We start from the raw sequence: 10,898 nt of genomic DNA, 5'->3' as shown, positions 1-10,898 counted from the left end.
CCTTCATCCAGACTCCTTCATTTGCTGCTTCCGAAGCAGCTATGTATTCCGCTTCACACGTAGATCCCGCCACGACGCTTTGTTTAGAACTGCACCAACTGACAGCTCCACCGTTCAATGTAAACACGTATCCGGTTTGCGATTTAGAATCGTCTGGATCAGTGTCAAAGCTTGCATCAACGTAACCATTTACGATGAGCTCTTTGTCACCTCTATAAATGAGAAACATATCCTTAGTCCTTTTCAGGTATTTCAGGATGTTCTTGACCGCTATCCAGTGATCCACTCCTGGATTACTTTGGTACCTCCCTTCTAGACTTATAGCAAGGCACACATCAGGTCTGGTACACAGCATTACATACATGATAGAGCCTATGGCTGAAGCATAGGGAACATCTTTCATCTTCTCTCTATCTTCTGCAGTGGTCGGGCATTGAGTCTTACTCAACTTCACACCTAGTAACACAGGCAAGAGCCCTTTCTTTGCTTGATCCATTTTGAACTTCTTCAAAACTTTGTCAAGGTATGTGCTTTGTGAAAGTCCAATTAAGCGTCTTGATCTATCTCTACAGATCTTGATGCCCAATATATACACAGCTTCACCGAGGTCTTTCATTGAAAAACTCTTATTCAAGTATCCCTTTATGCTATCCAGAAATTCTATATCATTTCCAATCAGCAATATGTCATCCACATATAATATCAGAAATGCTACAGAGCTCCCACTCACTTTCTTGTAAATACAGGCTTCTCCAAAAGTCTGTACAAAACCAAATGCTTTGATCACACTATCAAAGCGTTTATTCCAACTCCGAGAGGCTTGCACCAGTCCATAAATGGATCGCTGGAGCTTGCACACTTTGTTAGCTCCCTTTGGATCGACAAAACCTTCCAGTTGCATCATATACAACTCTTTTTCCAGAAATCCATTCAGGAATGCAGTTTTGACATCCATTTGCCAAATTTAATAATCATAAAATGCGGCAATTGCTAACATGATTCAGACAGACTTAAGCATCGCTACGGGTGAGAAGGTCTCATCGTAGTCAATCCCTTGAACTTGTCGAAAACCTTTTGCAACAAGTCGAGCTTTATAGAGAGTATCATTACCGTCAGCGTTAGTCTTCTTCTTGAAGATCCATTTATTCTCAATTGCTTGCCGATCATCGGGCAAGTCAACCAAAGTCCACACTTTGTTCTCATACATGGATCCCATCTCAGATTTCATGGCTTCAAGCCATTTTTCGGAATCTGGGCTCACCATCGCTTCTTCATAGTTCGTAGGTTCGTCATGGTCCAGTAACATAACCTCCAGAACAGGATTACCGTACCACTCTGGTGCGGATCTTACTCTGGTTGACCTACGAGGTTTAGTAATAACTTGATCTGAAGTTCCATGATCATCATCATTAACTTCCTCACTAATTGGTATAGGCGTCGCAGAAACTGGTTTCTGCGATGAACTACTTTCCAATAAGGGAGCAGGTACAATTACCTCATCAAGTTCTACTTTCCTCCCACTCACTTCTTTCAAGAGAAACTCCTTCTCCAGAAAAATTCTGAATTTAGCAACAAAAGTCTTGCCTTCAGATCTGTGATAAAAGGTGTACCCAACAGTCTCCTTTGGGTATCCTATGAAGACACATTTCTCCGATTTGGGTTCGAGCTTATCAGGTTGAAGCTTTTTCACATAAGCATCGCAGCCCCAAACTTTAAGAAACGACAACTTTGGTTTCTTGCCAAACCACAGTTCATAAGGCGTCGTCTCAACGGATTTTGATGGTGCCCTATTTAACGTGAATGCGGCCGTCTCTAAAGCATAACCCCAAAACGATAGCGGTAAATCAGTAAGAGACATCATAGATCGCACCATATCTAGTAAAGTATGATTACGACGTTCGGACACACCATTACGCTGTGGTGTTCCGGGTGGCGTGAGTTGCGAAACTATTCCGCATTGTTTCAAATGAAGACCAAACTCATAACTCAAATATTCTCCTCCACGATCAGATCGTAGAAACTTTATTTTCTTGTTACGATGATTTTCAACTTCACTCTGAAATTCTTTGAACTTTTCAAATGTTTCAGACTTATGTTTCATTAAGTAGATATACCCATATCTGCTTAAATCATCTGTGAAGGTGAGAAAATAACGATATCCGCCACGAGCCTCAACATTCATCGGACCACATACATCTGTATGTATGATTTCCAACAAATCTGTTGCTCTCTCCATAGTTCCGGAGAACGGCGTTTTAGTCATCTTGCCCATGAGGCACGGTTCGCAAGTACCAAGTGATTCATAATCAAGTGGTTCCAAAAGTCCATCAGTATGGAGTTTCTTCATGCGCTTTACACCGATATGACCTAAACGGCAGTGCCACAAATAAGTTGCACTATCATTATCAACTCTGCATCTTTTGGCTTCAATACTATGAATATGTGTATCACCACTATCGAGATTCAACAAAAATAGACCACTCTTCAAGGGTGCATGACCATAAAAGATATTACTCATATAAATAGAACAACCATTATTCTCTGATTTAAATGAATAACCGTCTCGCATCAAACAAGATCCAGATATAATGTTCATGCTTAACGCTGGCACCAAATAACAATTATTTAGGTCTAAAACTAATCCCGAAGGTAGATGTAGAGGTAGCGTGCCGACCGCGATCACATCGACTTTGGAACCATTTCCCACGCGCATCGTTACCTCGTCCTTAGCCAATCTTCGCTTAATCCGTAGCCCCTGCTTCGAGTTGCAAATATTAGCAATAGAACCAGTATCAAATACCCAGGTGCTACTGCGAGCATTAGTAAGGTACACATCAATAACATGTATATCACATATACCTTTGTTCACCTTGCCATCCTTCTTATCCGCCAAATACTTGGGGCAGTTCCGCTTCCAGTGACCAGTCTGCTTGCAGTAGAAGCACTCAGTCTCAGGCTTAGGTCCAGACTTGGGTTTCTTCTCCTGAACAACAACTTGCTTGCTGTTCTTCTTGAAGTTCCCCTTCTTCTTCCCTTTGCCCTTTTTCTTGAAACTGGTGGTCTTATTGACCATCAACACTTGATGCTCCTTTTTGATTTCTACCTCCGCGGCCTTTAGCATTGCGAAGAGCTCGGGAATCGTCTTATCCATCCCTTGCATGTTATAGTTCATCACGAAGCTCTTGTAGCTTGGTGGCAGTGATTGAAGAATTCTGTCAATGACGCTATCATCCGGAAGATTAACTCCCAGTTGAATCAAGTGATTGTTATACCCAGACATTTTGAGTATATGCTCACTGACAGAACTATTCTCTTCCATCTTGCAGCTGTAGAACTTATTGGAGACTTTGTAACTCTCAATCCGGGCATTTGCTTGAAATATTAACTTCAACTCTTGGAACATCTCATATGCTCCATGACGTTCAAAACGTCGTTGAAGACCCGGTTCTAAGCCGTAAAGCATGGCACACTGAATTATCGAGTAGTCATCAGCTTTGCTCTGCCAGATGTTCATAACATCTGGTGTTGCTCCTGCAGCAGGTCTAGCACCCAACGGTGCTTCCAGGACGTAATTCTTCTGTGCAGCAATGAGGATAATCCTCAAGTTACGGACCCAGTCCGTGTAATTGCTACCATCATCTTTCAACTTTGCTTTCTCAAGGAACGCATTAAAATTCAACGGAACAACAACACGGGCATCTATCTACAATCAACATAGACAAGCAAGATACTATCAGGTACTAAGTTCATGATAAATTTAAGTTCAATTAATCATATTACTTAAGAACTCCCACTTAGATAGACATCCCTCTAATCCTCTAAGTGATCACGTGATCCATATCAACTAAACCATGTCCGATCATCACGTGAGATGGAGTAGTTTCGACGGTGAACATCACTATGTTGATCATATCTACTATATGATTCACGCTCGACCTTTCGGTCTCCGTGTTCCGAGGCCATATATGTTATATGCTAGGCTCGTCAAGCTTAACCTGAGTATTCCGCGTGTGCAACTGTTTTGCACCCGTTGTATTTGAACGTAGAACCTATCACACCCGATCATCACGTGGTGTCTCAGCACGAATAACTTTCGCAATGGTGCATACTCAGGGAGAACACTTATACTTTGATAATTTAGTGAGGGATCATCTTATAATGCTACCGTCAATCAAAGCAAGATAAGATGCATAAAAGATAAACATCACATGCAATCAATATAAGTGATATGATATGGCCATCATCATCTTGTGCTTGTGATCTCCATCTCCGAAGCACCATCATGATCACCATCGTCACCGGCGCGACACCTTGATCTCCATCATAGCATCGTTGTCGTATCGCCAATCTTATGCTTCTATGACTATCGCTACCGCTTAGTGATAAGGTAAAGCATTACAGGGCGATTGCATTGCATACAATAAAGCGACAACCATATGGCTCCTGCCAGTTGCCGATAACTCGGTTACAAAACATGATCATCTCATACAATAAAATTTAGCATCATGTCTTGACCATATCACATCACAACATGCCCTGCAAAAACAAGTTACACGTCCTCTACTTTGTTGTTGCAAGTTTTACGTGGCTGCTACTGGGCTTAGCAAGAACCATTCTTACCTACGCATCAAAACCACAACGATAGTTTGTCAAGTTGGTGATGTTTTAACCTTCGCAAGGACCGGGCATAGCCACACTCGGTTCAACTAAAGTTGAAGAAACTGACACCCGCCAGCCACCTCTGTGCAAAGCACGTCGGAAGAACCAGTCTCGCGTAAGCGTACGCGTAATGTCGGTCCGGGCCGCTTCATCCAACAATACCGCCGAACCAAAGTATGACATGCTAGTAAGCAGTATGACTTATATCGCCCACAACTCACTTGTGTTCTACTCGTGCATATAACATCAACGCATAAAACCAGCCTCGGATGCCACTGTTGGGGAACGTAGTAATTTCAAAAAAATTCCTACGCACACGCAAGGTCATGATGATGCATAGCAACGAGAGGGGAGAGTGTTGTCTACGTACCCTCATAGACCGAAAGCGGAAGCATTAGCACAATGCGGTTGATGTAGTCGTACATCTTCACGATCCGACCGATCAAGTACCGAACGCACGGTACCTCCGAGTTCAGCACACGTTCAGCCCGATGACGTCCCTCGAACTCCGATCCAGCCGAGTGTTGAGGGAGAGTTTCCTCAGCACGACGGCGTGGTGACGATGATGATGTTCTACCGACGCAGGGCTTCGCCAAAGCACCGCTACAGTATTACCGAGGTGGACTATGGTGGAGGGGGGCACCACACACGGCTAAAAGATCAAACGATCAATTGTTGTGTCTCTAGGGTGCCCCCCTGCCCCCGTATATAAAGGAGCAAGGGGGAGAGGTGCGGCCGGCCAGGAGGGGCGCGCCAGGAGGAGTCCTAGTCCCACCGGGAGTAGGACTCCCTCCCTTTTCCTTGTTGGACTAGGAGTGGAGGGGGAACGAGGAGGGAGAGAGGAAGGAAAGGGGGGGGCGCCCCCCTCTCCTTGTCCTATTCGGACTAGGGGGAGGGGCGCGTGGCCCTGTCCTGTCCGCTTCTCCTCTCTTCCTCTAAGGCCCACTATGGCCCATTAAGCCCCTGGGTGGTTCCGGTAACCTCCCGGTACTCCGGTAAAATTCCGATTTTACCCGGAACACTTCCGATATCCAAACATAGGCTTCCAATATATCAATCTTCATGTCTCGACCATTTCGAGACTCCTCGTCATGTCCGTGATCACATCCGGGACTCCGAACAACCTTCGGTACATCAAAACATATAAACTCATAATATAACTGTCATCAAAACTTTAAGCGTGCGGACCCTACGGGTTCGAGAACTATGTAGACATGACCGAGACACGTCTCCGGTCAATAACCAATAGAGGAACCTGGATGCTCATATTGGCTCCCACATATTCTACGAAGATCTTTATCGGTCAGACCGCATAACAACATACGTTGTTCCCTTTGTCATCGGTATGTTACTTGCCCGAGATTCGATCGTCGGTATCTCAATACCTAGTTCAATCTCGTTACCGGCAAGTCTCTTTACTCGTTCCGTAATACATCATCCCGCAACAAACTCATTAGTTGCAATGCTTGCAAGGCTTAAGTGATGTGCATTACCGAGAGGGCCCAGAGATACCTCTCCGACAATCGGAGTGACAAATCCTAATCTCGAAATACGCCAACCCAACAGTACCTTCGGAAACACCTGTAGAGCACCTTTATAATCACCCAGTTACGTTGTGACGTTTGGTAGCACACAAAGTGTTCCTCCGGTAAACGGGAGTTGCATAATCTCATAGTCATAGGAACATGTATAAGTCATGAAGAAAGCAATAGCAACATACTAAACGATTGAGTGCTAAGCTAACGGAATGGGTCAAGTCAATCACATCATTCTCCTAATGATGTGATCCCGTTAATCAAATGACAACTCATGTCTATGGCTAGGAAACATAACCATCTTTGATCAACGAGCTAGTCAAGTAGAGGCATACTAGTGACACTCTGTTTGTCTATGTATTCACACATGTATTACGTTTCCGATTAATACAATTCTAGCATGAATAATAAACATTTATCATGATATAAGGAAATAAATAATAACTTTATTATTGCCTCTAGGGCATATTTCCTTCACCTGCATCGTCAGTGAAACTAGCAATGTCCTCATATGAGGAATTAGTGATAGCAGAGACAGTTGAAGAATTTGTAGCATTAGAAGCATTTGAACATTCAGGTGAAGAATTAACAGGTTCACGTTCAATGCATTTTAAACATGGAGGAACAAATTCTTCCTGAGCAGCGCTGATTTGTTGAGCAAGTAATGAATCGCGCTCCTTCTGAAGATCTTCATAACTCACTCTTAGCTTCTCAAGATCTTGCTTTATTTGAAGAAATTCATAAGAAAGCTTCTCATGATCAGATAAGAGAGTGTTATGATGACCTTGAAGGTTGTCAAACCTAGTCTGAAGTCTCTGGAGATTTTCAGTCAAGGTTTTAGTGCGATCCATTTTTTCACCCAACATATCATCACTTTTGTCTAGCATATTTTGAACCTTTTCAAAAGCCCTTTGTTGTTTCACAGCAATCTTAGCAAGTTTAGAGTAGCTGGGCTTGAGGTTTTCATCAGATTCATTCTCACTAGATTCAGAGGAGGTATATTTGAATACCTTGGCACCCTTTGCCATGAAGCAATAGGTGGGAGCATAGTCATCATTGCCTTCATCAGCCGTGTTGGTGAAGCCATTTTCTTCAGAGTTGAAGATAGACTTGCTGACGAATGCAGTGGCGAGAGCTAGACTTGCTACTCCAGACTCGGACTCCTCAGATGCCTCCTCTTCCTCATGTTCCTCAGATTCAGCTTCAGAGTCCATTTCCTTGCCAATGAATGCCCGAGCCTTCTTGGAGCTGCTCTTCTTGTGAGAAGAAGACTTTGAGGATTTTGATGATGAAGATTTTGAGGATTTCTTCTTTTTCTTCGCATCATCAGAACTGCAATCCTTGTATTTCTTCTTCTTTGATTCCTTTTCCCACTGAGGACAATCTTGAATGTAGTGTCCAGGTTTCTTGCATTTGTGACAAAGCCTCTTCTTGTAGTCAATGGACGAGGAATCATTGCTCCTTGAGGATCTTCCAAAGCGACCACGTCTTGAGAACTTCTGAAATTTCTTCACGAGCAGTGCTAGTTCCTGGCTCAGTTCTTCAGGATCACCAAGGCTGCTGCCAGAGTCTTCATCTTCAGACTCAGAAACTGCCTTGGCCTTCAGTGCACGTGATCTGCCATAGCTCGAACCATAGAGGTCTCTCTTTTCAGCAAGCTGGAACTCATGAGTATTTAGCCTTTCGAGGATATCAGCGGGATCAAGTGACTTGTAATCAGCACGTTCTTGTATCATCAATGCCAGAGTATCAAATGAGGAATCAAGCGATCTCAACAATTTCTTCACCACCTCATGGTCGGTGATGTCAGTGGCACCAAGCGCTTGAAGCTCATTTGAGATGTCAGTGAGGTGATCGAAGGTTTGTTGAACATTTTCATTGTCGAGTCTTTTGAAGCGGTTGAAGAGATTGCGAAGAACATCAACTCAAGAGTCACACTGAGTTGAGACTCCTTCATTCACTTTGGACAGCCTATCCCAGATAAGCTTAGCAGTTTCCAAAGCACTCACTCTTCCATACTGTCCTTTGCTCAGATGGCCACATATGATATTCTTCGCTTGAGAATCGAGTTGCTTGAATCTCTTCACATCGGTAGCGTTCAGTGAGGGTGAGACAGAGGGAATACCATTTTCCACAACATACCAGAGATCATTATCAATTGCCTCAAGATGCATTCGCATCTTATTCTTCTAGTAGGGGTAGTCCGTCCCATCGAAGGTAGGACACCCAGCAGAGACCTTGATCATACCTGCGGTCGACATAACTAAAACTCCAGGCGATTAAACCAAAATCACACAGAACAAGGGAGTACCTTGCTCTGATACCAATTGAAAGTGCGTTATATCAACTAGAGGGGGGGTGAATAGGCGATTTTTATGAATTCTTCACTAAGGAATTTGCCAGTGAGGAAATTCCTTAGCGAAGAACTACTTGCAGCGGAATAAGTACTCAAAAGTATGCATAGCAGAACACAAGCATGGTCATCATGATGAAATGAAGACAAGCACAGAGTACAGAAAGCGTAAACACAGGATAACACAGGATGAAGACAAACAGACTGAAGAAATTGAACTAAGGAAATTGAGAAAGTCTTCAGTCAAAGTCTTCAAACACAGATATGAACAAGTGCACAACACAGTTATGAGGAAATGAAAGAGTTGAGAAAATAGAACCAGTAAGCTTGGTGAAGACAATGATTTGGTAGACCAGTTCCAACTGTTGTCTCAGTTGTACATCTGGTTGGAGCGGCTAGGTATTTAAACCTGAGGATACACAGTCCTGAACACGCAGTCCAGGACACTTAGTCCTCACCGTATTCCCCTTGAGCTGAGGTCACACAGACCTCGCCCAATCACTCGTGGTAAGTCTTCAGGTGACTTCCGAACCTTCACAAACTCGGTCACTCGGCAATCCACAATTTCCTCTTGGATGCTCTAGACCATGACGCCTAACCGTCTGGAAAAAGCACAGTCTTCAAAGGTAACAAGCGTCGGATCCACGCAGGATCAATCTCTTTAGTGATGCTCAATCACTTTGGGTTTGTAGGTGTTTGGGTTTGGGTTTTCCTCACTTGATGATTTTCGCTCAAAGTCCTCGGAGGATGGAATGCTCTCAAATGACAAGTGTCAGTTTCTCTCGGAGCAGCCAACCAGCTAGTGGTTGTAGGGGGCGGCTATTTATAGCCTAGGGAGCAGCCCGACATGATAAGACATAAATGCCCTTCAATGATATGACCGTTAGGTGGGTAGATATTTTGGGACAGCTGGCGCATAGCACAACAACGGTCGGAAATTTGAGTATCAAATTCCTTAGGGCTATCATGTTCCTCACTGTGTAGGCAATCCGCACTGGCGAATTACTAACTCCTCAGTCAGAACAAATTCCTCAGAGACCAGAAGAACTTCGTCTCTGTCACTGAAGAATATGACTGAACTGTATGAGATTTCCAATGGCTTCACTCGAAGGGATTGGTAGGTGTAGGATTTTGAGTTGAGCATCACATGGAAAATTTTCCTTAGTATTTCCTCGACCCCCTTTAACAGTACGGTGTTTCCTATGACTCAAGAAAGGGAAAATGAAACTACGAACACAAAAGTCTTCACGCTTCATGTTCCTCAAATGAATACCAAGTCTTCAAGGTCACACCTCTTCACTTTCAAAGTCTTCAGAAAGTCTTCAGAAATCCAAAGTCTTCAGTCAAAGAACTTCATTTTTAGGGGTCGACTTTCTCTGTAAATATCAAACTCCTCATAGACTTATAGACCTGTGTACACTCATAAACACATTAGTCCCTTAACCTATAAGTGTTCAATACACCAAAATCACTAAGGGGCACTAGATGCACTTACACTCTCGTTTCCTCCACTAACCCTAAGCTGTTAGGGTTCCCCTTCATACTTCACTGACGAGCCTGTGGATTTGCCTCCCCTCTGCCTGCCGCTCCGATGCCCGGTGGCGGGGGAGGAGAATCCGTTGCCTTCACTTTGGTTAGTAGTTTAGGTTAGGGTCTTTAATCCTCGTAGGTGCGGCGCTTGGGCGGATGGCATTGCTTCTTCTTCAAGTTTGTCTTCCGAGCTTCAACCCTCCTTCGTTTGTCTGGACGTAGTAACGGAGCTCAAGCGTAAATTCCTGCCTTCTCCTTGGGGGTGGCGAGATTAGTGTTTTCTCATCATGTGGCGAGATTTGGTGACAACTGTTTCAGATCTATATAAGGGTTTAACGACGACGACCGCGGCTCCAGGGCGCTGGTCCTTATGGACACATGCACGAAGAAACTTCCCGGCTATCATCAGGAAGGTCAAGCCGACTTCGGTAAGGGGGCGACGACAGCGACACGTTGGCAACACGTTCTAATGGCAGTAGTGACCGTTCGATGGTCTCGAAATCTCAATGTAATTTTTATCATGTTTGAGATGCTTTGGTCCCGCACATGATAGCCCCCAAACTGCACCAGCCGCCGCCAGGGCTTTACCTGACGACATTGTGTCGTGGGCAGCATGGGATGGAGGGTGGCGGCGAAGATGACTGCTAGGCTTCCGCCCGAGCCGCTCGCGTGGAGCGACGCATGGGCGAGCCAGGAATTTGTCCGTGAGAGAGGAGATCCTCCCTCAGATCCGTCTGGAAATGGTTTTTTTCGTATCTGAAAATCGGACGGCCATGAGAGCTCACCAAAAATCAACCTAAACTTGTTCAGTGAATCTCTGA

This window comes from Triticum aestivum, chromosome 7D, assembly GCF_018294505.1.
Source record: "Triticum aestivum cultivar Chinese Spring chromosome 7D, IWGSC CS RefSeq v2.1, whole genome shotgun sequence".
NCBI lineage: Eukaryota > Viridiplantae > Streptophyta > Magnoliopsida > Poales > Poaceae > Triticum > Triticum aestivum.
This window is presented reverse-complemented; position numbering follows the sequence as displayed.